Here is a 26,336-nt window from a genome sequence, read left to right as displayed (position 1 = left end):
TCCCATTCATTGATCGAAGCCCCCTAAAAAAAAAACGACAGTCTCTTATCAGAGGCTGCAGTTTTTCTGAGTTGAAAAAAAATTCCCGTACTCCTAATGCATCCTGAAAGCGTGATTGTGGGCTTCCAGGACTTTTTGACTGTAGCCATCTTGTGGCCACATAGTAAAACTACAGTAAAACTACACCCACATCCATTTTTCATTAAATAAATACATGTTTTTACATTAAAAATTAGCTGTTTACCTCCCACACCAATAATTACCCAAATCAAATGTTTAATAAAAACAAATAAAAAAAAATTACAATTTAAAAAAACATAAATAGTTACCTAAGGGTCTGAATTTTTTAAATGTGCATGTCAAATGAGTATATTAATATAATTTTTTTAATTATGGGCTTGTAAATAGTGATGGATGCAAATTGAAAAAATGCACCTTTATTTCCAAATAAAATATCGGCGCCATACATTATGATAGGGACATAATTTAAATGGTGTAATAAGCGGGACAAATGGACAAATGAAATACATGGGTTTTAATTACCGTAGCATGTATTAATTTCAAACTATAATGGCTAAAAACTGAGAAATAATGATTTTTTTCGATTTCTTTCTTAATATTCCTGTTCAAATGGATTTAGAATAAATTAATTCTTAGCAAAATGTATCACCCAAAGAAAGCCTAATTGTTGGCGGAAAAAACAAGATATAGATCAATTCATTGTGATGAGTAGTGATAAAGTTATTGACAAATGAAAGGGAGGTGGAAGTTGCTCAGATGCAAAAAATAAACAACCATGTGGGCTTAAGTGGTTAACGTCGCACTGTGAAAGAGGCCTTAGACAGTCCCAGACAAGGCACTGTGCTCAACTTTGACTACAGAGCGATTGCACCTCTGATACACATGAGCATAAAAATGCCTTGTCTCTGACCATCTGAATAAAGATTGGACTGGAATGTAACGTTCTGTTTTGTGCGGATTCCTTCGATCGATATGTGACGATGTGGCTGAAACCTTATCTTGCTCCTGGATCATACTGGTGGGGTGCTGAGCGGTGGTACTCTCTTATGGTTAATATACAGGTATAGGAAGTGTCTCTGATGCTGAGATGAGGATAATTAGCATAAAAGTGGATATCCTGAATAAGTTACTGCATTCTACTAAATGTCGATCATTTGTGTTTGTTTTCAGTAACAATTTATGACTGCTGTGCAAAAATGTAATTCACCTATCCACAACTGATCAGTTCTATACAGAAAGCATTAAGATGAAATGGGGGCCTAGGCCAGATAGCAGTTTTTTTGCAAACTGCTGATGATCTCCTGGCTCTTTAGTAAGATTTGGTGGGGGCTAGCATCCCCTAGACTTTCTCCAGGCCCTAGGCAACTGCCTAGGTTTGCCTTGTGGATGATCTGACTCTGGTTCTATATCAAAGGAAGGAGGCGGGCAAGCAGGAGGTGCCCTGCTGCAGGACTATTAGGCAAGAACAATAACAGTCAGGCAAGCAGGATCCAATGCAGCCAAACGCTGAAGGGAAAGCGAGCAATGTTGCGGGAAACCAGTACTCATGCTAGATTTTCACCTGAGATGATCATGAACAGTAACTTCAGGTGCATGCAAGTGATATATTTAGCTGTATGGTGTTGGAAGAAATGGTATAGTAGCAACTTAAAATTTTTATGTCATTTTTTTCTCCCTCAAGCTCACGCCAACCTGAATTATCGCGAATACTTTCTGTTTTAAGAAAGCATACTTTTGTTTTGCATAGCAGTTTAGAAAGAGAGCTTTTTGGTCCATTGTAGCCCCTAATGGCCCATACTCACGAGTGACATTTGTCGCCGCAACACGCGGCGCGCGCGTGTTGCGGCGACAGGTCGCCCGTGAGTATGGGCCGCCGCACGCGCGCGCACCCTGAACTGTCGCCCGTCGCTCATGTCGCCAGGCGATTGAAACTTTCAATCGCATGGCGACAGTAGCCGCTGCCCCCCCGCCGCAACTGTCGCTAGTCCGCGTGAGTACGCGGACTAGCGACAGCAACCTCCATTGAGGTTTATGGAGCTTCCGGCGGGGGGAGGAGGAACGTCGGCGACAGCTTCCGTCTCGCCGCTGGTCCCTCTTCCGCGTGAGTACGCGGAGGGACCTGGAGAGAAGCTGTTGCCGGCCTGTCGCCCACATGCTCACGTGTGCTGGCGACAGGCGATTTTTGCAGCCCGTGAGTACGGGCCATTACACTCTCCTGGGAGTTCTGGTTCACCATGAGCTTGCTGGGTTCTCTGTAATTCTGCAGCAGTTTGATTTATTTAAGATTATGACTAGTTCCGCAAGGCTCATATTGGAACTTGGTGATAGCATAGCTAACCAGAGAAACACACTGTAGAAGGTTTACTATGACTGTTTACATCTACATCTGAGGGTGTACAGTGCCGGATTTACATTCTATAGATACGATGGGCATTTATTACAACAATTTTGGTGAAGAGGGGAGATGTCTTTAGTGCATATGCTGTAACTAATATATTTTGGTACAACGTAGCTAATGTAAGTAGAATTATATGTCAGAGATATGCAAATACAAGGACATGATATTTTCCCTAGCACTATGTCATTAAATTTATAACCTACTTAATTTACATATACAATTACAAGGCTTCAGTGAGGAGCTTCAGAGCAATGGCACTGTTAACTCAATAACAATCTGTGCATGCTTCATTGATCAGCATGAAATATCCATCCTCCCAGAAAGGGGTGGCGGTGAGAGAGACCCTACAGAGCGTCTTTGATGGACTCTCACAACACAATGAGAGCTGGAGCTCTGGCCTGAAAACCCACAGCTCTGTTGACAGACACAGCTCTATGGATCCTCTGTGGAGTGTTATGTAAGAGGTGGTTTACACAGAGATATTTTCCCATATTTTCTTTTATGTGCAGCTTGCAGGAAATTAATACAAAGTGAATGGTTTTCATGCTTTATATTTTTTCTATTCTGCTTGCTGAAGCACCTAATACCTTCAGGGCAAATGGCTGCTGATTTCTGAAGCATTTCAATTATAAATGTGATGAGGAACATGCCGGTTGTGGTGAATGTACACTACACCACCACTGCTGTATGACTTTCTCCAGCTGTAGACATTGATTTGCCCTCACAAAATATAACAGGAAAGAGAGTGATGGGGCTTTTCTTTACATTGTAGTAGCAGTATTTAAAAATGAGAAAGGGGGATAAACTGGGATGGACAGAGAATAAGCAGAGAGTGTAGCAAATAGTGGCAAAAGGGAAATTATTATTATTATTTAGTATTTATATAGCGCCGACATCTTCCGCAGCGCTGTACATAGTATATATTGTCTTGTCACTAACTGTCCCTCAGAGGAGCTCACAATCTAGTCCCTACCATAGTCATATGTCCTATGTGTATGTATCGTATGTGTTGTAGTCTAGGGCCAATTTTTTTAGGGTGAAGACAAATTAACTTATCTGTATGTTTTTGGGATGTGGGAGGAAACCGGAGTGCCCAGAGGAAACCCACACAGACACGGGGAGAACATACAAACTCCTTGCAGATGTTGACCCGGCTGGGATTCGAACCAGGGACCCAGTGCTGCAAGGCGAGAGCGCTAACCACTATCCACCGTGCTGCCCGGAAATGTAGCTTAAAGAGTACCTAAATTATAAATTACAATTTGCTTTAAACCTAATAAGTTGCCAAGATATATAAAATCTCACATGATAAAGTGTGAGTTTCTTACCCCCGGGGTCCGTATTCTACTTATGGACTTGAAATCCCCGCCCTCAGTGGGAAATTTGCCCCTGCCCTTTTTTTTTCTTTCCAAACCAGAGGTGCAAAGGATGCTGGGGGATTGATGTCATAACTCCACCCCTCGTGTCCATGTGATCTAATCTAGGCAGACAGACAGACATCTGAAATAAGAATTATAGCAAACAGACATGATAAGACAGGCTGCAGCAGTTTTCCTGTCTCTTCTCTCTCCTACACACTGTGAAAAAATAAGTAATTTGATCCATGCAGGAAGAGAGCAGGGGAGGGAGGAGCAGGAGAGTTAACCAGGCTGAAGAGGATGGCACAATGCTTTAGCAAAGCTTCAGCTTCAGGAGAAATAAGGAAGTGCTACTTACAGATATAAATGTGAGTCTGCTCTATCCACTATGATGTACCAGATGTAAACTTTATATGTTTATCTAGCTGTACACAGTGCATACACTACATATATCTATTGCCATTCAGACCTTGTTTGGCTGGAGGTGGTCTTTAACAGGCGCATGTTAAAGGATGTGGCTAATAGACAAAAAATGATATATACACAGCATATCCAGTAATATTTGACAGAAATTCACCTTGATGCAGGTTAAAAGCAATAAAAAACCTGATGGAGACCTGTTGGGTTCCCTGTGTGGATAGGACAATAAAGACAGGGCCACTGCACGCAAATTATACCTTCTCACTTCATACCCTTGCTGGCATATAGCTTAAAACATTCCAGTGTGTATCAGCAAAGAACCGGAGGAGCTGGATACTAGAGTCTCGTCTATGGTAGGGAACAGCTGATCTGATATTCCGGCAGGTTACTGTGAATTTTCCAGTACAGCCTTATATCCCACCCAATGTACTAATACATTCTCCAAAGCAGCTGTATACAGTGAGGGAAATAAGTATTTGATCCCCTGCTGATTTTGTGTTTTTCCCCTCTGATCAAAAAATGACCAGTCTATAATTGTAATGGTAGATTTATTGTAGCTGTGAGAGACAGAATAACCACAAAATAACCCTCAAAAACCCCATGCCCCAAAGTCAGAGCAAGATGTGCATTGTTATGAGTGAAATTTGATCCCTTATCTAAAGTTGACTAAGTACTTATGTTAATACTTCATCCTACCACCAATTACTGAATCTGAGAGAGACTAAGCACTTTGATTCACATTGGAGAAAAAACGCTATAGAAATGTTATTGTTACTTGGTGACAAAACCCCTGTTGGCAATCACAGAGGTCAGACATTTCTTGCAGTTGGCTCTTAGGTTTGCACGCATCTCAGGTGGAATTTTGCCCCAATCCTCTTTGCAGAACCTCCAAATCAGTAAAGTTTCCACACTAATGTTTGGCAACTTGAACCTTTAGCTCCCTCCACACATTTTCTAATGGATTAATGTAACGATTTGTGTCAGCAAGGAACAGAATTCTTATTATTAGGTGATCTGCAGTATCACCTATAATGCAGATATATACCTGATTATATGGTGATCTGCAGAATCACCTATAATACAGGTATATCAGAAAGCTGATGTGACAACAAATAGCAATATAGTGACTGGTGCAACAGTAGTACTGGTAGGTTTAGCTATACCTCACCAGATGAGCTGGTGGGTACTAACAGTACAGTGTCCCTCACCAGAGTCAAGGGCCCTCTGGTGAGAGTAGAGTGGTCAGACTGATCGGGTTGGCAACAGACAGACAGATGCAGTACAAAATCGGAAGGCAGAGACAGGAAGGTATAAACAGGCAGAGTCGGCAGCAAGATCAGATGGGCAGAGGTACAGAATCACTGAGCAGAAGAGTAGTCAGAACGAGCCAGAGACATGCACAGATAATAACACAGTAATAAATAATCTTAAGGCTATCAAACATTTCCTATCTTGTGTGAAATCCCCGGTTTCCTCCCAGATCAAAGCACACCGGAACTATCTACTGATTCAGCTAGGCTTATGAAGCAGAGGAGACCCCTCTGGCACGCCCCTCCTATCAGCCAATGAGGAGCGGCGAGCGTCTCCTCTGACGTCAGCCGACCGGCCGGTCAGATGACGCGCCTCCTCCCCGCATAAAGGTCCTGTCTGTGCGCGCGCGCACACAACAATGCAACCCTATGTGCTGCTGACAGACCCGTCCTCGGCGTGCTAGACGCCGGAGGCCCGGATAGATTGCTAGGCAGGGAGCTGGAGGCAGCTGCGGTGGTAGCGCTGTTCACCGCAGCTGCCTCTCCAACGTTTGTTTCAATTAAGGTCTTGAAACGGGCTATGCCACTCCAGGATCCTCATGCACTTCTTCTTGAGCCACTCTTTTGTTGCCCGGGCTGTGTGTTTTGTCTCATTGTCATGCTGGTTTACCCATCCAGGACCCATTTTCAGTGTTCTGCCTAAGAGATGGAGGCGCTCTTTCAAAACTTTAAAATTGTCCTGCACCTGTAGAAGAAAACAGCTACAAAGTAAAATGTTTCCACTTCAATGCTTGACTGTAGGAGTGGTGTTATTTGAGTCATACTCAGTATTTTTCTTCCTCCAAACATGGTTATTTGAATTGACTCCAAAGTGGTCTATTATGGCATAATCTGACCACAGCACTTTCCCTCAAGCGTTTTAAAAATTACTTTTCACAGGCCAACTTAAGACAGGCCTTTTCATGTGCATTCTTGAGCAGGGGGACTTTCTGGGTGCTGCAAGATTTTTATCCATTATGACGTAGTGAGTTACCAATGGTGTTCTTCGTGACTGTGGTCCCAAATGCCTTTAGATCATTAACAAGTTTATTCGATGTAATTGCGGACTGATCCCTTACCATTCTTAGTATTATGCACACCACATTAGGTAAGAGCTTGCATGAAGCTCCAAACCAAAGGCGAATGACGTTCATTTTATATTTCTTCCATTTCTGTATAGTTGCACCAACACTTGTCACCTTCTAGCCAAACTTATTGCAAATGGTCTTGAAGCCCATTCCAGCGCTGTGCAGAAATCTTGTCCCGTTTGTCCTTCAACCGCTCTTTGTTCTTGTGATGGAGAGGTCGTAATGGAAGGAAATGATTCTGTGGACAGGTGTGTTTTATGCACATAATGAGCTCAGATCAGGATTATCTGTAATTGACTGCTTGTAATCTGTGCCACATGGGCACATAACCAAACTTTGGGAGCCAGAATTCTGTCTGGGTTGTAGGGGACCAAATACATATTTCACTCAATGACATGCAAAGCAATGTAAAACTTTATGTTGTTTCTGAATTTTTAGTTTATTTTCTGTCTTTTTTTTCATGAAACTACCATAAAAATTACAAACTGTTTATTTCTTTGTATCTCCCCTGTCCCTGTATGTTTCCCAGTGAGTATCTGCACTATTGGATAAATACACTACACCCATTTATAGGTAACTTTCAGGTCTGGTCCCCAATCTAATCTGGCTGATCTTGTCCTCAGCTCAGTTCAGCATAGCTGCAAGTTGCTCTTCTGCATAAGGTAAAAAAGGTATGTATGGCAAAGCACACTATTGAAGCATCGATCCCCTGATCTGACAGATCCCTAACTAGGTAAGTGTGAAGGGGCCCATACACTCAGCCGATTTTAAGCCGATCTATCGATTTGCGGCCAATTCTGATTGATTTCGATCGATTTCAATGGATCTGACATGTTGGAAAATTTAGGCTTATCTCTTGAGATGGCTTATCATTTTGCATTGGACCTAATGGAAATCTGATGGCAACAAAATGCCATCAGATCGATTTTCAATAGATTTCATATTCAAATCTATTGGAAATCTGTTCCTAGTAAAAAATGTTCCTAAACACATCAGATAGATCAGAAAATACAATACAATACAATAACATTTCTATAGCGCTTTTCTCCCATAGGACTCAAAGCGCTTAGGCTATCTCAGATTCAGTAATTAGTAGGATGAAGTATTCACACAACAAAAGTTATATTTCTGCAAATGCCAAACTGAACAGGTGGGTTTTCAGTCTGGAGTTAAACACGTCCAGGGATGGAGCTGTCCTGATCTGTTGAGGTAAGGAGTTCCAAAACGTAGGGGCAGCATGACAGAAGGCTCTGGGACCAAAAGTTTCCAAGTGGACTCTGGGTATGACTAGATTATTAGAACCTGTTGGTCTGAAAATGCGGTGATTGATACGCAGCTGCAACATATCTTTCATGTATCCAGGGCCTAGATTATTCAGGGATTTAAATGTCAGTAGGACGATCTTAAATAGGACCCTCCATTCTATAGGTAGCCAGTGAAGGGAGTGCAGGACTGGCGTTATGTGGCAGTGACTGGGTTGGTTGGTTAGCAGTCTGGCAGCAGTATTCTGCATCAGCTGTAGGCGGTACAAGACCTTTTTTGGAAGGCCAGTGTAGAGAGCATTGCAGTAGTCCAGTCGGGATGTGATGAAGGCGTGGACTAAGGTTGGCAGATCTCCTGGGGGTATGAGGTGCTTGATTTTTGCAATGTTCTTCAGGTGAAAATAGGATGATTTCACCACTGCAGAGATTTGAGTTCTGAAGTTTAAATCACCATCAATTAGAACTCCCAGGCTACGCACATGATTAGAGCTGCGTAGATCCGTGCCTCCTATTCCCAGTGGTGAAGACTGCAAGTTAAGTTGTTTTGTTGTCATGCTCTGCCCTCCAATCAGAAGGACTTCAGTTTTGTCTGCATTTAGTTTCAGCCAGTTGTCATTCATCCATTTCTGTAGTTCACGTAAGCAGGCGTTTATAGTTAGAGTTGGGTCTATCACACCAGGCTTGAAGGAAAGGTATATGGGTTAGTTTTCCCAGCGGTAACATGTAAATCGTGAAAAGCAGGGGAGAGAAGATTGAGCCCTGGGGCACCCCATACTTAAGTGATACAGGGGTGGACAGGAAGGGCCCCATAGACACTTTGTGGGTTCTGCCACTCAAGAAGGATTGGAACCACTGAAGAACTATGCCATCAATGCCACAGTATTACTGTAGCCTGTTTATCAAGATGTCATGGTCAACTGTATCAAAGGCTGCAGAAAGGTCTAGCAGTATGAAGATCGAGCACTCTCCTCTGTCTCTTGCCATGAGCAGGTGGTTGCATATTTGGATGAGGGCAGTTTCAGTGCTGTGGTGTTTCCTGAAGCCAGACTGGAATGGGTCATAACTGTTGTTTTGTAGGATTTTGGCTTCTAGCTAGAGGTAAACAGCTTTTTCAATTAGCTTGCCCAGAAAGGGGAGGTTAGAGACAGGTCTGTAGCTGGTCATTGCATCTGGGTCCAGGGAGGGTTTTTTGAGGAGAGGCCTGATGATTGCTTCCTTCAGTAAAGCAGGAAATATCCCTGATTGTAAGGAAGAGTTAACAATTTTTAGGAATACCGGTACGAACAGGTCGGCACAGTTCAACATGAACTGTGTTGGGCCAGGATCCAGGTCACAGGTAGTTAGGCGGAGGTGAAGGAGGATGCTTGATGTGACTTCTTCATCAATTTCTTTGAAGTTTGACCAAGGTGTTACGCTGTCTCTGCTAATGGTCTTCAGCGCTATATTAGGCTCAGATGCTGTAAGTTGGATGGCGGACCTTATAGCGGAGACTTTGTCTGTGAAGAAATGGGCAAATTGGTCACAGAGGTCCTTTGAAGACTCGATATTAAGTTTTTGACATGCCGGGTTGCAGAGTTTTTCCACTGTGCGGAACAGTTGGGCTGGTTTGTTAACTGCATTTGCAATCTCTTGTGATAGAAAGGATGTTTTTTTTCCCGTGATTACCTTTTGGTAGCTCTTCAAGTGGAGGATTAAGGCATGTTTGTCTTCTGGGGACTAAGATTTGCGCCACAGTCTCTCAAGTTTCCGGCCTTGTCTTTTCAGCTCTTTTATAGCGTTATCAAGCCACTGTGCATGATGGTGTGGAGTAAGATATTTGGTGCGCAGAGGAGCAATGGTCTCAAAGGTGGAGGACACACATTTGTTGTATTTAAACACCAGAGTATCAGGGTCCAAGCTGGAGTCAGTCAATTCATCAAAGCTAAGGTTATCTCGGATATGTTGAGGTGTTAGCCCTTTTAAGCGGCAATATTTTATTTGATTCTTGACCTGGTGTTTGACAGCTGGTATTGAGAGGGAGAAGTGGATAGTGTGATGGTCTGACCAGGCGACAGGATTAATTTCCACATTGGCTATTGACAGCCCAATATGGAATATAAGGTCCAGAGTGTGACCTTTCCTGTGAGTAGCAGAACTGATTGATTGGAGGAAGCCCAGTTCATGTAAGGCACAAGGTAGCTCTCTGATGATCTATCTGCTGCATGATCTAATGAGTGAATGGCTTCCCTTTTCTTTTTGTTTAGGCATATCAGGTTATATAACTGATATAATTTAAAAGTGGCGCCTGGTAAAATTAGTGTGAGGGAGTGTCAGTACTGTCCCCTGGGGTCTCAAGTAGTGTGGGAGAGAAAGCCACAGTGGCTGTGAGCTAGTAAGTGGAACAGTCGCTGCAGAAAACCAGGCGGCAGTGGCTGTGTCTACGTGTGAGAGGGAATCGCTGCAGAGGGTAGACACTGTGAGCCAGCAAAAGTGGCCTGGATACCAGGATATGGTCGCTGAAATTGGACACCCAGCACACAAATTACAATAGCTGGTAATTACATTGTGGGCTATAGTGGCGCCCAAATTAACAGGCATGCTGTGCACCCTTTTTAACTGATTCCAATGGATCGTGTACTGATACCTGCTGAGTAACATTGATTTTGTGTGTGTACAGGCCTCAATGGTCAACTGTCGACACTCTGCACGGGCCTGGGAGAGCTCTACATGGGGGATAACTGGAGGCTTGCCAGTTGGACCTGCAGTGTGGAAGAGGTGGTGGTTGTTTAATATATTTAAATAGATTTCTAGGTGATATCTATAAAAGAAATCTATTTTCAGTGTGTGGTAAACTAAATCCCTCTCTGATCAGATTTCACTAAGAGAGGGATCTCTCTGTTGGTTTAATCTGGTGGCCATCTGCCACTGCATGGCCACCTTTAAGGTGGACACACACAACACAATAAAATGATCCCAATTTTCTGAAAATTCAATAAAAACGGTCCGTTGTGCAGAAAAAGTGAAAGCTTTTTCTTTATTTGAGGTTGATTCCAGGTTTATATTTTTAATAACAATAAATTGCAAAATGAGTAACAAATATTTTGTTATGGGTGCCTAATGTTTTTGAATAATGAAATAAGGTAGAGTTGGCAAAAAATACAAATTTATGAGCTGAAACAACCATTAAAGGGCACTAGGGACATTTAATAAATCAGCTATCAGGTGTCCTGTATCATTACAGTTATCACTGAAACATACCGGAGGTCACAATCACTTGAACAGATCTAGCAAAATCAGTGCAAAATTGAATAGAAACTTAAACTTTACAAAAATCATAATTTTTTGTTCGGCTACAGTATATAAATTTGCATAATTTAGTTAGACACAACTATCAGCACATTGCATATGTCTACCATTTTCCAGTAGATATGTTGAAAACACTTGTCTGGCCTCTTGAGAATAGCATCCAGAAGCTCCTTATTGGTAGCAGACTGGAAGCTCATTCCCCAACATAGAGCAGATCATGTGACCAGTCCACCTCCTCCCACTGCTGATAGATAACTGTTAGTGACCATCAATATTATATTTCCACAGTTCCTTCATGCCCAGTGTAATGAAGCATTTAGCTTTTCCAACACTGTCAGTGAGTTTACAAAAGCTGCATGTACCTCTCAGCACCCTGTTCTGAGAAACCTTCCTCTATGTTGTTTGTTTTAACCATTTTTATTAAGTTGGAGAGGGTTTGTGATGGGTAAATTCTTCATTACACAATGAGCAGGGGGGAGCTACACAGGAAGTGCTTATAATGTTTTGCAGAGATTTAGCGCTGCAGTGCTGGTCACAAAGAATATAAATATATGGCGGCAGAACTGAGGTGATCAGTCAGGTGTGCGCTCACAGTTAAAGAACAGCTGGTACCCTCTCCCAGCTCCTAAAATAAATCTGCAGTTTCTACATCCTGATTCATGGAAGCAGACATGTTGTTTACAGCCTATACTTTCAAATGTGCTTATTTTTCATAGGCAGTCATGTGACACATGTGACACAGGGAGATCAAATTACAACTAGTGATTAGACACAAAAGAGGGGGAATTACACAGGCTAAACTCTTTAAATACATACAGGGATCATTACTGTTATGTTTTCCTTGTGTCCTTGTTTCTTGTGCAAGAGTTCAGGTCCACTTTAACATGTTAACTAAGGCTTGCAGCTGAGATGTAGCTTTTTTCCTGCAGTTTCTCTGGCACAGCACAATCTGACTTTGGGGTGGATTTACTGAGACGCCCACTCCTGGAAAGATTGGCATCTATCTTGATTGTTTTCTAATGGGGAAATGGCCTTATAACCCTTCCCAGATCGATGGGTGGCAAAAATTACTCCTCTAACGTTGTTGCTGATGTGTTTCCTCCTTGGCATTGTGTTAACACACACCTGAATGCACCACACTAGCAATCTGCAAGACCTATGCTGTTATAGAGGTGACCACACTTGCTGATAATCAATTAATCAAGTACATTTGATTATCAGCACCTGACTGTGACTTAGGGCCCTTTTACACTTAATCAGTTGCTCTCAGTTAAAACGGAAAGAAAACTGATTTTCAAAGTAAAGCCCGTTTTCCCATGGCACCTTTCACACTTAACGCGTTTTAATTGAAATCTTCTTCCCAATGCACTGCTATGGAAAAAACGCGTACCAACGCGCACTAACGCATACTAACGCACACTAACGCACACCAACTGATTAAGTGTAAAAGGGGCCTTACCATCTTAAACCCTATGAAAGTGGTGGATGTGTGCTTATTTTTTCACTAACTCATTTGGCTTTTTGACGTAGTTTTGATTTGGTTAAATCATTTTATGGTGTAATATGGCATGTGGTGTTGTTCATCCTAATTGCTATTTACCTATTGTAAGGACCTTCTAAGGACCAGATTATTTTTTTTTAAGTCCTGATGCACAAGACCATATAACTAATAGAAGGTGTACTTTCTTCTGATGGCTGTATACTGTACGCAGCAAAAGTGTTTACTTTTGCTTATTCATAACAGTTGTTTATGACTTCTAAACACATTTTGAATCACATACAAGACAACCTGCATGAACACAATAGTTCTTAATGCTTTTGAGGAAAAGACACACCAATACCAATCATGCTCATGGCAAAAAGTACTTACTCCTTAAACTTCATTCTTGGTTGTGTCACCTTTAAAAGCAACAACTGCAGTCAAACTCTTTTGGTAACAGGAGATCAATTGTAACGATTGGTGTCAGCAACACAGAGTTTTTCTGATTATTGGTGATCTGCAGTATCACCAATAATACAGATGCTATACCTGATTATGTGGTGATCTGCAGAATCACCAATAATACTAGTATAGCTAGACACAGGACACCCAATGTGATATTGTGTTTGGTGCAACAGTAATCAGAGAAGTTATCTCCCGAGAGGCGGGAGATACAGACACTACTGCAGCCAAGGATTCCCTGAAGAGCAGGGAATCAGACTACACTGCAGCCAGCGGACCCCTGAGGGGCAGGTTTCCACTGACTGTGCTGAAAGATGATCTCCTGATGTGGAGGAAATACAGACTGTACTGCAGCCGAGAATTCCCTGAGGAGCAGGGAATTCTGGATTGTACTGCATCCAGTGGACACCTGAGGAGCAGGAACCACTGGCTGAGCTGCAGGAGAGAGAACTGGGTGAAAGAGTGATATGATAGAACTGCAGCCGAGGATTCCCTGAGGAGCAGGAAATCAGATGGTACTGCAGCCAGTGGACACCTGAGGAGCAGGGACCACTGACTAGACTGCAAGAGAGATAACTGGTGTAATGAAAGATATGATCTGACTGCAGCCAGGGACTGCCTGAGAGCAGGGAATCAGACTGTGCTGCAGCCAAGGATTCCCTGTGGGGCAGGGAATCAGACTGTATTGCAGCCAGTGGACTCCAAAGGGGTAGAGACCACTGACTGAGCTACAAGATGGTCTCCTGAGGAGCAGGTGACCCTTGCAGCTAATGAGCACCTGAAGAACAAGTGTCACGGATAGCACAGTAAGGCTGATCACCCAAGGGTTGGGTGATAGCCAGAAAGGTCAGACAAGCAATGTCGGCAACACACGGACAGATAAGGTACAGAGACGGAAGACTGATTCGGTATCCGGGTACAGGCAATGTCGGCAACTGGTTATCAGATAGGCAAAGGTACCGAATCAGTAAGCAGGAGAGTGGTCAGGAAAGCCAGAGATCATAACAGGTAACAGTATATATAACAATCCTAATCTAGTTGTGAAGTCCTTGGTTTCAACTCCTGGGAACTAGTCTAACACATAAACAATAGCAATGTAGCAATATCCTAGTCTTAGGTGTGAAGTTCTTGGTTTCAACACCTGGGAACTAGTCTACAGAATGGTAAGCAAGTCACACAATATATTCTGACTAAGTGTGAATTCCCAGCTCCGGCTGGTTCTAACACACTGTAAGATCTGACTGGGGTCTGAGTGCTCACACGTAAGCATTCGCAACAGCAGACGACTTGCAACTGACAGGCAAGTCCTATATATACCCAGAGCGCTCCACAGCGCCGCCCCAATCACTCAGCTAATCCGGAGCATAGCTAAGGGCAGCTGATTGGCCTGATCAGCTGACTCCCCTTCTGCTAGCATAAAGGTGCTGTCGCCTGGCGCGCGCGCACATAGCTCTCAATCTGTGTGCACTAGAAGGACCAGGCGAGCCAGCAGCATGTTGCTGCGCGGCCGAAGCCGCCGGCTGGAACGCGGAGATAGCTGCCATGCTGCTTGCCCACGCGGCGGCATCTCCGCTATTCATTACATCAATCTTTTGTGTTGCTATGAAGAAATTCTATCCCATTCTACTTTACAGAATTATTTTAATTCAGCTACATTGGAGTTTTTTCTTCAATCTGCCCATTTACGGTCCTGTCACAACATCTCAATAGAGTTCAAGTCAGGACTTTAACTTAGCCACTCCCTAAAAAAGTTTTGTACATTTTTCTTCCAATCAGATAGTTCCCGTTTAACTAATCCCAGGACATTGTCCCAAACATTTTGGGAGTAATTAAATTGGTACTTTAGACTAGCTGATGACACGGCGTTGCCCAGGTATGTATTTAGTTGTTGTTGGCTGTGCCCACTTTTTTTAACCTTGCCACACAATCACTCAATGACCAAGTCTATGAGTTTTGGGGTCCTTGGCATCAATAATGTAAATTTTCCATGGAAATGAAACAAATCTGATTGGCTGTTGGTGGCTCCGCTCCTTTTTGGAATTTGAATTGCAGTCATCAAATGACACTGTAGTAGGTTTGAGGGCTATGCCATTAACATTGTAAGAATAGCAGAAATGTAAATACTACCCTTGAAAATCAATAGGTGAATTTTGATTGGCATTTGTAAGCTCTGCCCTCTTTCCTAAATATTAATCCCAGTCACCTAGTGACCAACTGTGCAAAGTTTGAGAACCGTGCCATAAACGTAAACGTAAAAATGGCTGATTTACATTTTCCCTGTGAATCTTTTGTAACCTTTACTCACAGCCACTCAATGGACAAGTTTGTGAGTTTTTATGTTCCTGGCATCAATAATGTGTGAATGGAAGCAGTTTATCCATCAAAGAAGTCTAATTGCATGTTTGTGGCTCTGCCCCCTTTAAGGAATTTGAATCCCAGTCACCCAATGACTGACTATAGCAGGTTTGAGGCCTCTGCCATTAAAGGAGTGATCCAAGCATTTAAAAAAAAAAGATCCACTTACCTGGGGCTTCCTCCAGCGCGTGGCAGCCGTCATGTGCCCTCGCCGCAGCTCTGGTGGCTCCTGGTCTTCTCCGCTGGCGCAGCCGACCTTGCCAGTCCTGGTTCCGGGACGGCTTCTTCTGCGCTCCACGGTGGCGGTCACGGGGTCTCCCTGACGTCATCAGGACGGTACTGCGCAGGCGCAGAACCTCTTGATCGGCTGTTTTATGCTCTGACCACTTTCCCCAAATGTTTCACCTCGCCCACCACCTCAGTCTGGTGACTCTGGATTTATTACTGTGAGAATGGCAGCCTTTTACATTTTTTCCATTGACGTAAATGGGTGAAATCTGATTGGCTGTTTGTGTTTCCGTCCGGGTGTGCAGGGGGGACATGAAACCCCCAAAACATATCATCCCAGGTAGTAAGGGATCTGTATACCAAGTTTCACTGAAATTGGTCAAGGTTTTTACGAGTGATGGCGGTACACACACAGACACACACACACACACACCCACACACACACACACACACACACCCACACACACACTTAAAAAATGAGTAAAAGCAAAAGGTCACACCAGAATATGCTATTAATATGTAACCTTTAGTAATCATGTGAAAGTATTAAAAAAAACATAAAAACACACACACATATACAGTGCTGCCCATAATTATTTACACCCCTTGTAAATTTTGACTTAAAGTTACTTTTATTCAACCAGCAAGTAATTTTTTGATGGGAAATGACATAGGTGTCTCCCAAAAGATAATAAGACAATGTACAAGAGGCATTATTGTGGAGAAAAAAACATTTCTCAGCTTTTATTTACATTTGAGCAAAAAGTGCCGAGTCCAAAATTATTCATACCCTTCACAAACTGTCACAGTCTATGGGAAAATCCAAAGTTCTATACCATTCCAAATAGTCCAAGCTGTTCTAAAGCATCTTAACCACTTGCCGAGCAGGGAATTTTACACTGATCGGTGCTGTGTGGGCTCTACAGCCCGCAGCACTGATCAGGGGTGCAGCAGGGCGATCAGACTACCCCCCTTTTTTCCCCACTAGGGGGATGTCCTGCTGGGGGGGTCTGATCGCCGCCAGCTGCAGTTGCTTAGCGGGGGGGGGCTCTTCAAAGCCCCCCTCCGCAGCGCTTTCCGCCCTCTCGCCCGCTCCCTCCCTCTCCCTTCCCCTGTGTGCTGCGCAGGACGGATTTCCATCCTGCGCATTGAAGGATAGGCTTCAGCCTATCATATGCCGGCGATCCCCGGCCAATCAGAGGCCGGAGATCGCCGATCTGCCTTACGGCGCTGCTGCGCAGCAGCGCCGTGTGATGTAAACAGCGGGGATTTCTTCCCCGCCTGTTTACATTTTGCCGGCGGGCCGCCATCGGCGGCTCTCCGGCTGTTCACGGAGACACCCTCCGTGAACTGACATGGAAAGGCCGCTCTACCATGGTAACCCGCAGACGACCAGTTTACACCAATCGGCTTTAGCTGGTCGTCAAGAGGTTAATTACCCTGATTAATTGGAAACAGCTGTTTTAATCAACTTAACAGGTGAAAAACAGCAGCTCTCTGCAGTTTGTTTGTGGATAGTCATGGCTAAGACAACGGAGCTCAGTGAGGACCTGTGGCTGCGCATTGTGGCAATTCACAAGTCAGGAAAGGGCTACAAGGCAATTTCTATATGTTTTCACTTTCCAGTGGCTACAGTGCAAAGTATTATTAAAAAGTGCAAGATGTTCCACACTGTGGAAAATCTCAGAGTACGTGGTCGGAAGCCAAAAGTGACACCTGTGCTGGCCAGGAGGATTGTGAGAGAGGTGAAAAAGAATCCAAGGATCACCACCAAGGACATCCTGGTGAATCTGGGCTCTGCTGGTGGCAATGTCTCAAGGCAGACAATCCAACGGACACTGTCGCTGCTGGCTTCCATGGATGCAGACCAGATAAGGCACACAAAAGCTCGATTGGCCTTTGCAAATGCTCATCTAGACAAAGAAGAAAACTTCTGGTCTTCTGTGTTATGGTCAGATGAAAAAAAAATACATTATTTGGTCACATTGATGTTTCCTTCATTTGATGTAAAAAATTAGAAGCCTTCAACACAAAGAACACCCCCACTGTCAAATATGGTGGTGGGAACCTAATGCTTTGGGGGTGTTTTCTGGAACAGGCAACCTAATCACAGTAAACGGCACCACAAAAAAAGAGCAATAAATGAGGATTCTCAATGACAACATCAGGCAGTCTGCAGAGAAACGTGGTCTTGTGCACCAGTGGACATTTCAGCATGACAGTGACCCAAAACACACAGCAAAAGTGGTGAAGAAATGGTTAGCAGATAACAACATTAATGTTTTGGAGTGGCCCAGTCAGAGTCCTGACTTGAATCCAATTGAGAATCTGTGGAGGGAGCTAAAGATCAGGGTGATGGCATGAAGACCCTCCAACCTGAAAGATTTGGAGCTCATTGCTAAAGATGAATGGGCAAAAAAACCCTGTGGAGACATGCAAAAAGCTGGTCTTCAATTATAGTAAGCGTTTGCTGTAATAGCCAATAAAGGCTTTTCTATTGATTATTGAGAAGGGTCTGAATAATTTTGGACTGGACACTTTTTGCTCAAATATAAATAAAAGCTGAGAAATGTTTTTTTTTTTCCACAATAATGCCTCTTGTACATCGTCTTACTATCTTTTGGGAGACACCTATGTCATTTCCCGTCAAAAAATTACTTGCTGGTCGAATAAAAGTAACTGTGAGTCAGAAATTGGCAGGGGTATGAATAATTATGGGTAGCTATACATATATATATATATATATATATATATATATATATATATATATATATATATATATATACTGCTGCCCATAATTATTCATACCCCTAGCAAATTTTGACCAAGGGTCGGTTCACACTTTAACCACTTTAGCCTTCAGTCGTTTTTCCCCTTATGCATCCGAGCAACTTTCACCTCCTATTCATTCGCCAATAACTTTATCACTACTTATCACAATGAATTGATCTATAGCTTGTTTTTTTCCGCCACCATTTAGGCTTTCTTTGTGTGGTACAGTTTGCTAAGCATTATTTTATTATAAATCCATTTTAACAGGAATATTAGGAAAAAAAATGGAAACAATTCATTATTTCTCAGATTTGCCAGGGTATGAATAATTATTAGATAACGTAAAGTGACACTGCAGCAAAAATAAACTTATGAGATAATAATTTGTATTTGTAGCATGGATAATTAATAGAACATTAGTAGCAAAGAAAAGTCTCATATTTTTATATTCAGTTATTTAGCTTTATTTATAACATTTCATCATTCTGTCATATTTGCAGTTTAGAAACTACACTCTGTATTTTAAGCTGTAAAATAGAACAGAGCTAATGACACTTTGAACTTTGGGGTGGAGGGAATGGACCATAATTCCAAAGGTTTGCCCACCCCTACTTAGAGGTACCTTAAAACCCTCCAGTGTTATATTTTGTCCATTTTTTTCTCAACTCTTCTTTGAAGTCTGTAGATTGTGACACAGAAGTGTTTCCTCTGAGCTGGAAAAGAATGGAGTGCATAAGTTAGCTTCCATATCTGTCCTGGATTTATTAAAAATTGCCTGTTTTTAGGTGGCAAGCACATGTAGTGTTCACGTGGGTCACATTGATTCATAGCAAGGTTTATTTAAATATTAGTGAGTTAGTGCAGACACATGCACATCTCTACTCTAACGGCACCATGCAATTTCCTGTCTGATCGATGGGTTGAACCATCCGATCTGCTCAAGATTGATAACAGGATCAGTTTTGTGCAGTAGTGATCTGAAAATTGTTCCTGTTATCAATCGGGAGCAGATCAGACATGTCACAAATTATTGGTTCGACCCATCAAACTGATGGAAAATTCCATGGTGTGTACCTAGCATCAGACTTTTTTTTTAAGTTTTGTAGAGCTAAAACAGCGAAGTCCTTGCAACTGCAAAACTACTAGGAATGCTGGTTCGTGTAGTCATGCCATGATCTAATACAGCACAACAAGGGTTGCAGACATTTGTTAAATAATAGAAGAGATTGTAAAGCCCGAGATAACCCTTATTATTGGTTTTCATAGAAACAAAACAATTGTGCATTGCAAATTGTATTGCATAAGTGTTTTCCCATAATCCCTAGCAATGACTGCTAATTGCTAATATCCCACTTACAACTCTGCTCTCTGATTAGGGATGATCGGAAAGTGCAATTTCCATTCCGCCGGAATTGCGGAATTCCACCAGCACAAAATTCCGTAACTGCTACATTCCGTCTGAATTTTTCCAAATTCTGCGGAATTCCGTTCCGGCAGAAAAATATTCTCTCTCTCTTTCTCTCTCCCCCCCTCTCTCCCTCTCTTTCTCTCTCTCTCCTCCTCCTCATATCTTGTCTTCCAGGGATTTGCAGGGTCTCAAAAGCAAGCTCACATGCATTGGCCAGGATTCGAACCCAGGTCAACTGCTTGGAAGGCAGCTATGCTCACCACTATACCACCAACACTACATGCTGAAGCCAGCCTAGCATGTGCCATTGCAATATACCCAAGAGAAAAATGAGCTTGTTTATTTGCCTAATTTGCTAGATGAAACCAGTGGGACACATGGTGATACTGTTTACAGGCTTCAATTCAAGACTTCAGAAAGATCATGTGCCCCCCCTGGATGATGCTGGTGTAACACACACAGCAAAGGACAGCAATCTGAAGTCTGGAATATTCCAGGGCAAGGGTGGGAAGGATGAAAAGCTAGGTGGCCATGCAACCATTCCTGCTACCCTAAAGCTTACTTGTGGCTTACAACACATTGGCTTAAGACTTTACCAAATCCAATACTCCAATATGGGGAAGCTTCTCTGTTTGCTGTTTGCTGTTTTTTGTTTTTTTTGTGTGGTGTCACAGTTCACTCATCTCTTCAACTACAAGAAAGGCCCAGGAGTAGTCTTAGCTACCGTAATATCTATGTTACGGCAGGGCCCTTATTACACTTTCTCTTACAGGGCTATGGAAACTGTTTTGCCCATGTGATAAAGTGAGGTGCAAAAATGAAATCATGCCTAGCAGAGGATGGTTTCGATCCATCAACCTCGGGGTTATAGGCCCAGCACACTTCCGCTGCACCACTCTGCTCACGTTTGTATATAACCTTCAAGTTTAAGAAGGGTACAACATTAGTTGAAATACTTACACTACTATCTATGTTACAGCAAGGCCCTAATGACACATTCTCTTACGGGGCTATGGCCACCGATTGGCCCATGTGGTAAAGCAAGGTGTAAAAACCAAAGTACGCCTAGCAGAGGATGGTTTCAATCCATTGACCTCTGGGTTATGTGCTCAGAAAATTGCTGTCCTTTGCTGTGTGTGTTACACCAGCATCATCCAGGGGGGCACATGATCTTTCTGAAGTATTGAATTGAAGCCTGTAAGCAGTATCACCATGTGTCCCACTGCTTTCATCCAGCAAATTAGGCAAATAAGCAAGCTCATTTTTCTCTTGGGTATATCACAATGGCACATGCTAGGCTGCCTTCAGCATGTAGTGTTGGTGGTATAGTGGTGAGCATAGCTGCCTTCCAAGCAGTTGACCTGGGTTCGATTCCTGGCCAATGCATGTGAGCTTGCTTTTGAGACCCTACAAATCCCTGGAAGACAAGATCGGAGGAGGAGGAGAGAGAGATTTTTTCTCTGCCGGAAAGAATCCCTAGAAGAAATCCTGTTGTTTGCACTCTAAACTTCTTCCTTGTGATTGGCTAACAAAATTCCGCATTCCGCCGGAATTACGCATCGTTCCACAGAATTTCCGCTATAGCTGTATGGCAATTCCGTTCCCATGCGACGGAACAGAATCACCAAATTCCGGTCAGAGTCGCGGAAAACGGAATTCCGCGGAACGCGGTGAGCATCCCTATTTCTGATGGCCAATATCAATTTGTACATCTTCTGACCATTGCATGAGAATGGAAATAGAAGACTCACACTAATGTGCTCCTATTGCTATATCATTATAGGAAGTACAGCTATACTTCTGCAGGAGAATACAACAGATAAGATCAACCAATGGTACGTCACTATCTTCATTTCACTTTGCACAGATATATTTACAACATTTTTTTTACACTTATCTAAAGGTAGCCATACACTGGTCGATTTGCCATCAGATCGACCAACAGACAGATCCCTCTCTGATCGAATCTGATCAGATAGGGATCGTATGGCTGCCTTTACTGAAAACAGATTGTGAATCGATTTCAGCCTGAAACCGATTCACAATCTGCTGAGCTGCTGCCGCCGCCGCTCCCCCCGCCCGGCATACATTACCTGAGGCTGGCTCCCAGGCGTGATGTCCCCGTCATGTGGCACCTCCGGCTCCGGCATCCGCATAGAACTTACGCTATCACACCAGTGACAGCGGACGTTCAAATAGAGCGCCCTCTATTTGTACTTCCGCTGTCACTGGCATGACAGCGGAAGTTATACGAGGATGCTGGAGGTGCCATGATGGGAACAGTGACAGACGGGATGCCAGCCTCAGGTAATGTATACATGCGTCGAAATGTCCCGAATCGTACGACGCAAGCGACGCGCTCCCTACCCGCAGGCGATCGACGGTAATTTCCCACACAACGCGATCGACGGACCGATTGATATCAGGAGGAATCGTTTAGCGCAAATTATTTGACAGCAGATTCGATCCCAGTGATTGAATCTGCTGTCGATCGACGGGAAATCGGGCCAGTGTATGGCCAGCTTAAGAGGTCCTCTTTATGTCTGGCAGGATAGATGAAGTGTCTGCCACACCTGCCATCTGCTGATGAATGTAAAATGTCCATTGCTAAAGGTGGCCACTAACAGTTCAATTTCTAGCGAAAAATCGTTCGAGCGATCAGAAATTCTGATCGGACGAAAAATCGTTCACTACACCATCAACTAACCAATCATTGCTTCCTATCTATCACGACCAACAAGAAAATCCAAATTTTCGTTCGACGAAAATTCATTCGGGCGACATTTTTTTCACTCATTCATAATCGATTGTTTCCACCAATGGAGATTATTTACAACCAATCTGATCAGAATTTCTGATCGCTCTAACGATTTTTCGCTAAAAATTGGACCGTTAGTGGCCAGCTTTAGAAAGATTATAACTTTGTAACATGTTTAATTTTAATGTAAATGTTGGACAATTCTGCTCATTACATAAGTTGAGTAAGAAAATGTGATTGGGAGGTGAATAGGGTTTGAGTACACAAAAACTATGATTCCTTTTGCCACATGTTTTGATTATTTTGGGGACCAGTCAAGGAAGATTAGTGGGTAGCATAGTGTAAACATTTTGATGCCTGTTTAGCTGGCCGTATTCATACCCTAATCTGCAGATGACAGACCAGCAATTAATTGCCTGTTGCCAGTGTACCATTTGCAAGCTAGTCCATAGACATTGCAGTGCAGTATCTGCACAAGTTGAACCTGCAGATCCTCTTTCAGCCAACACATTTTGGCCACAATGAGAAAGTCAATGGAAGTATTTATTCATTCACTGCTGAACAGCTTTCCCTTTGAAATGGAACACTCCCAATGATCTGCTGAATTATTCCATCTCATTCGATGAGGTTCTCTACTTTGGAGATACAGTTGGAGATACAGTTGGATCAGGCATCACTTAATGAGTGGAATATATGCTTTGGTGAACTTTGAAGCAGGGTTCATCCTATCTGTGTGTAAATCGCAATCAGTTTTACACAGACAAACTTCCAGGCGCTACGCACGTTCATCTGTTGTATGCCGTGTGTGTTTTGCCACAGCACCTAATGAATGCTAGTGAGAAAATGTGCATGGAGTGTGAAAATATGGATGTATGTTTTTCACACATGCAAAATTTGCATATAAGTGGGAACAACTCTATTGACTTACTTTGGTTTTTAGTTCTTTTGCAAATTCGCATACGGGAATACGCATCCAAAAATGTCAAGTGTGAACACTTCCTCCAGGTTTGGCTTAAGCACTTGTCTGGGAAAAGGTTTGGGTTATAAAGCTCTGGAGGATACTCAAAACAAAAAGAAGGTTGTCTGTAGATTAAACATATTTTTATTGACAATATTCACATATAACCAAGTAAGACAAAGCCCCCAAATCATGATTGTTGCTGTGTATCATGGTGCATTGTTCCAATAATTCAACAAATAGTAAGTTGTAGCAACAACACTAGTCTGTTTTGAACACCAACAGGTCCTTTATCACACTTTAAATAATTGGATATGTTAATCTTATAAATGGATAGAGCAGTAAAAAAAAGAGCTGATTCTGAACTTGCACAGATACTGTGTTCCTTCTAACTGTGGTATTTGAATCCTCTTGGCAGCCAAATTGGAACTTTCAAGACTATTACTTGACCTGAGAAAACCTGTATATACTATATCTCTTTCATATTGGAGATTATTAATTATGAAAGTTCGCATCTCGGTTCTTCCTGTTCAGTAAGTCAATTAATAAAGACTAGAACATTCGGTAAAGCCCAGAAACATTACCATCAGTTCTGATGTTGCGTAAACAGTGCGGAGACTGTGCAAAGCCGTGACTCAGAGAAGCAGAGAGAGCTTAACATTTTATTTTATTACCACAGCTTACATGAACTGCAAGAAACATTAAATATGCAATGCTTAGGTGATTTCCCCACATGCTCCTATGCATTTTCAAACAGGTACCTAAGGGGTTAAACATCTGAAGGGCTCCAGGCGACACCTCTTTTGTTCTGTACTCTCTGCTTGGCTGCCTAGGGGGTAGAAAAGCTTGGTCCTCCCAAGAAGGCATCACAACCTATCAACATCCGATCAATGGGACTTGCAGGAGACAGAGGCTGTTGGCTCTCTGCTCCTGTCATTCATATCATAGCTCTTTCTGCTTCTGCGAGTCATGGCTCTGCACAGTCTCCGCACTGTTTATGCCACATCAGAGCTGGCGGTAATGTTTCTGGGCTTTACCGCATGTTGTAGTCTTTATGAATTGACATTTACTGACATGTGTTGAGGTGTTTACCACACAAGTCAGTAAATTACCTCACTGCTTGGTAATTTCAGCTTTCCATGCAGTAATAGTTTTTATGAATTGACATTTTCCTAAGTGCTTGGTAAAATCAGCTGTTTGCTGCATTACCGAATGAGGTAATGCTTTATAAATCGGGACCAATGTGTCTTGTCTTGTCTTGTCTAGAGTTAGCGGAGGTCAAGGGATGAAGCTAGGATTTGGCAAAATAAGAGTGGAAAGGGAATATGGATTATCCCTAAAATGTAGATATCTAACATCCTAAATATTTATCGGCTTACTCACAAGTGGTGTTTTTAAGAATTTTTCCCTGCAGTGATGTTCACTTAAAATACTGTATAAAAAACAGTTATGAAGGTCCAACACAGAATTTGACATTGAATCCGATTAGGTGCATGACATAAATACATGTTAAGAAGAAAAGTCCTCCTTCAGTAGAACATACCTATTATGGGTAGCACGGTGGCGTAGTGGTTAGCGCTCTCGCCTTGCAGCGCTGGGTCCCTGGTTCGAATCCCAGCCAGGGCACTATCTGCAAAGAGTTTGTATGTTCTCTCCGTGTCTGCGTGGGTTTCCTCAGGGCACTCTGGTTTCTTCCCACATTCCAAAAACATACGGATAAGTTAATTGGCTCCCCCTAAAAAAAAATTTGGCCCTAGACTACAGTACTTACACTACATAATATAGACATATGGCAATGGTAGGGATTAGATTGTGAGCTCCTTTGAGGGACAGTTAGTGACAAGATATATATTTATATATACACTGTACAGCGCTGCATAATATGTCGGCGCTATATAAATACTAAATAATAATATTATGTAAACTCATTATATTGAATGCACACTAGTTTGTCTAATGAATAAAATTCAGAGAAACTGGCCTACACGTTATACTACATGATGTGGTGAGATTAATAAATTGTCAGAAGGTCACACACATGCTCCTGAACCATATTCAGAATATTTGTTCAGTTCTGTACATATCTTGCACTCAGCTCATTGTCCTCTGCTTGTCTGTTCTGCTTCAGATTTATAAATCCGAGCCTTGGCTTTCCAATGTATTGTAGAATGAGTTCTCATTTTCAGCCTCCAATTTATGTCCTGCTCACCTCTGATGGTTGTCCCCAGGAATAGGCAGCATGTCCCAGCTGTGGGAATTAATGCTGTCACCAGTAAGTGGTGTTGTCAGCACATCTGTATAACTCAGAATGCCCTGTCCAGACTCGTTGCTTTTAGCCCCTTCAAGACTGGAGATGATAATTCCTAGCTCCCCTTACTGCTCACTGATTTCTACCTTCCTAGCTGGCTTCGGAACACGAAATGCACAACCACTCACTGACCTCTTTCATGTTGTCATCTATCCATGGCCAGTTAGCCACATGCTGTCATTTTATCAGTGTTTCCACTTTGTATCTGGAGGTGCTGAAGGCCTAAAACTGGACGAAGAAGGGAATTAATGTTGATTTCTCTTTCTTTATCTAAATGATGGCTAAGCGCAGTGGTGTAGTGGATAGCACTCTTTCCTCGCACTGCTGGATTCCCAGTTCATATCCCAACCTGGGCACTATTTTCATGTTCATTCTGTGGGCACTCCAGTTCAGTTTTCTCCCCTAAACACACAGATATGTTAATAGACTTCCTCCTAAATTAGCCTAAAGCGCCATACACACACTAGATGAAGCTTGGTCGTGACA

The 26,336-nt window shown here is 42.7% G+C and overlaps 1 protein-coding gene across 11 annotated transcripts in view; it reads left to right on the top strand.

Moving 5' to 3' along the window:
* CALCOCO2 (calcium binding and coiled-coil domain 2) overlaps nucleotides 1-26,336 on the top strand; it is a 755,339-nt gene that overhangs the window by 227,229 nt on the left and 501,774 nt on the right. For all 11 annotated transcript variants that reach the window (XM_068263852.1, XM_068263854.1, XM_068263855.1 and 8 more), the window contains one exon: nucleotides 21,610-21,661. The gene's annotated coding sequence lies outside the window, so the exon portion shown is untranslated. The remainder of the gene's footprint in view (nucleotides 1-21,609; nucleotides 21,662-26,336) is intronic.

Source organism: Hyperolius riggenbachi, chromosome 12 (genome assembly GCF_040937935.1).
Source record: "Hyperolius riggenbachi isolate aHypRig1 chromosome 12, aHypRig1.pri, whole genome shotgun sequence".
NCBI lineage: Eukaryota > Metazoa > Chordata > Amphibia > Anura > Hyperoliidae > Hyperolius > Hyperolius riggenbachi.
This window is presented reverse-complemented; position numbering and strand designations above follow the sequence as displayed.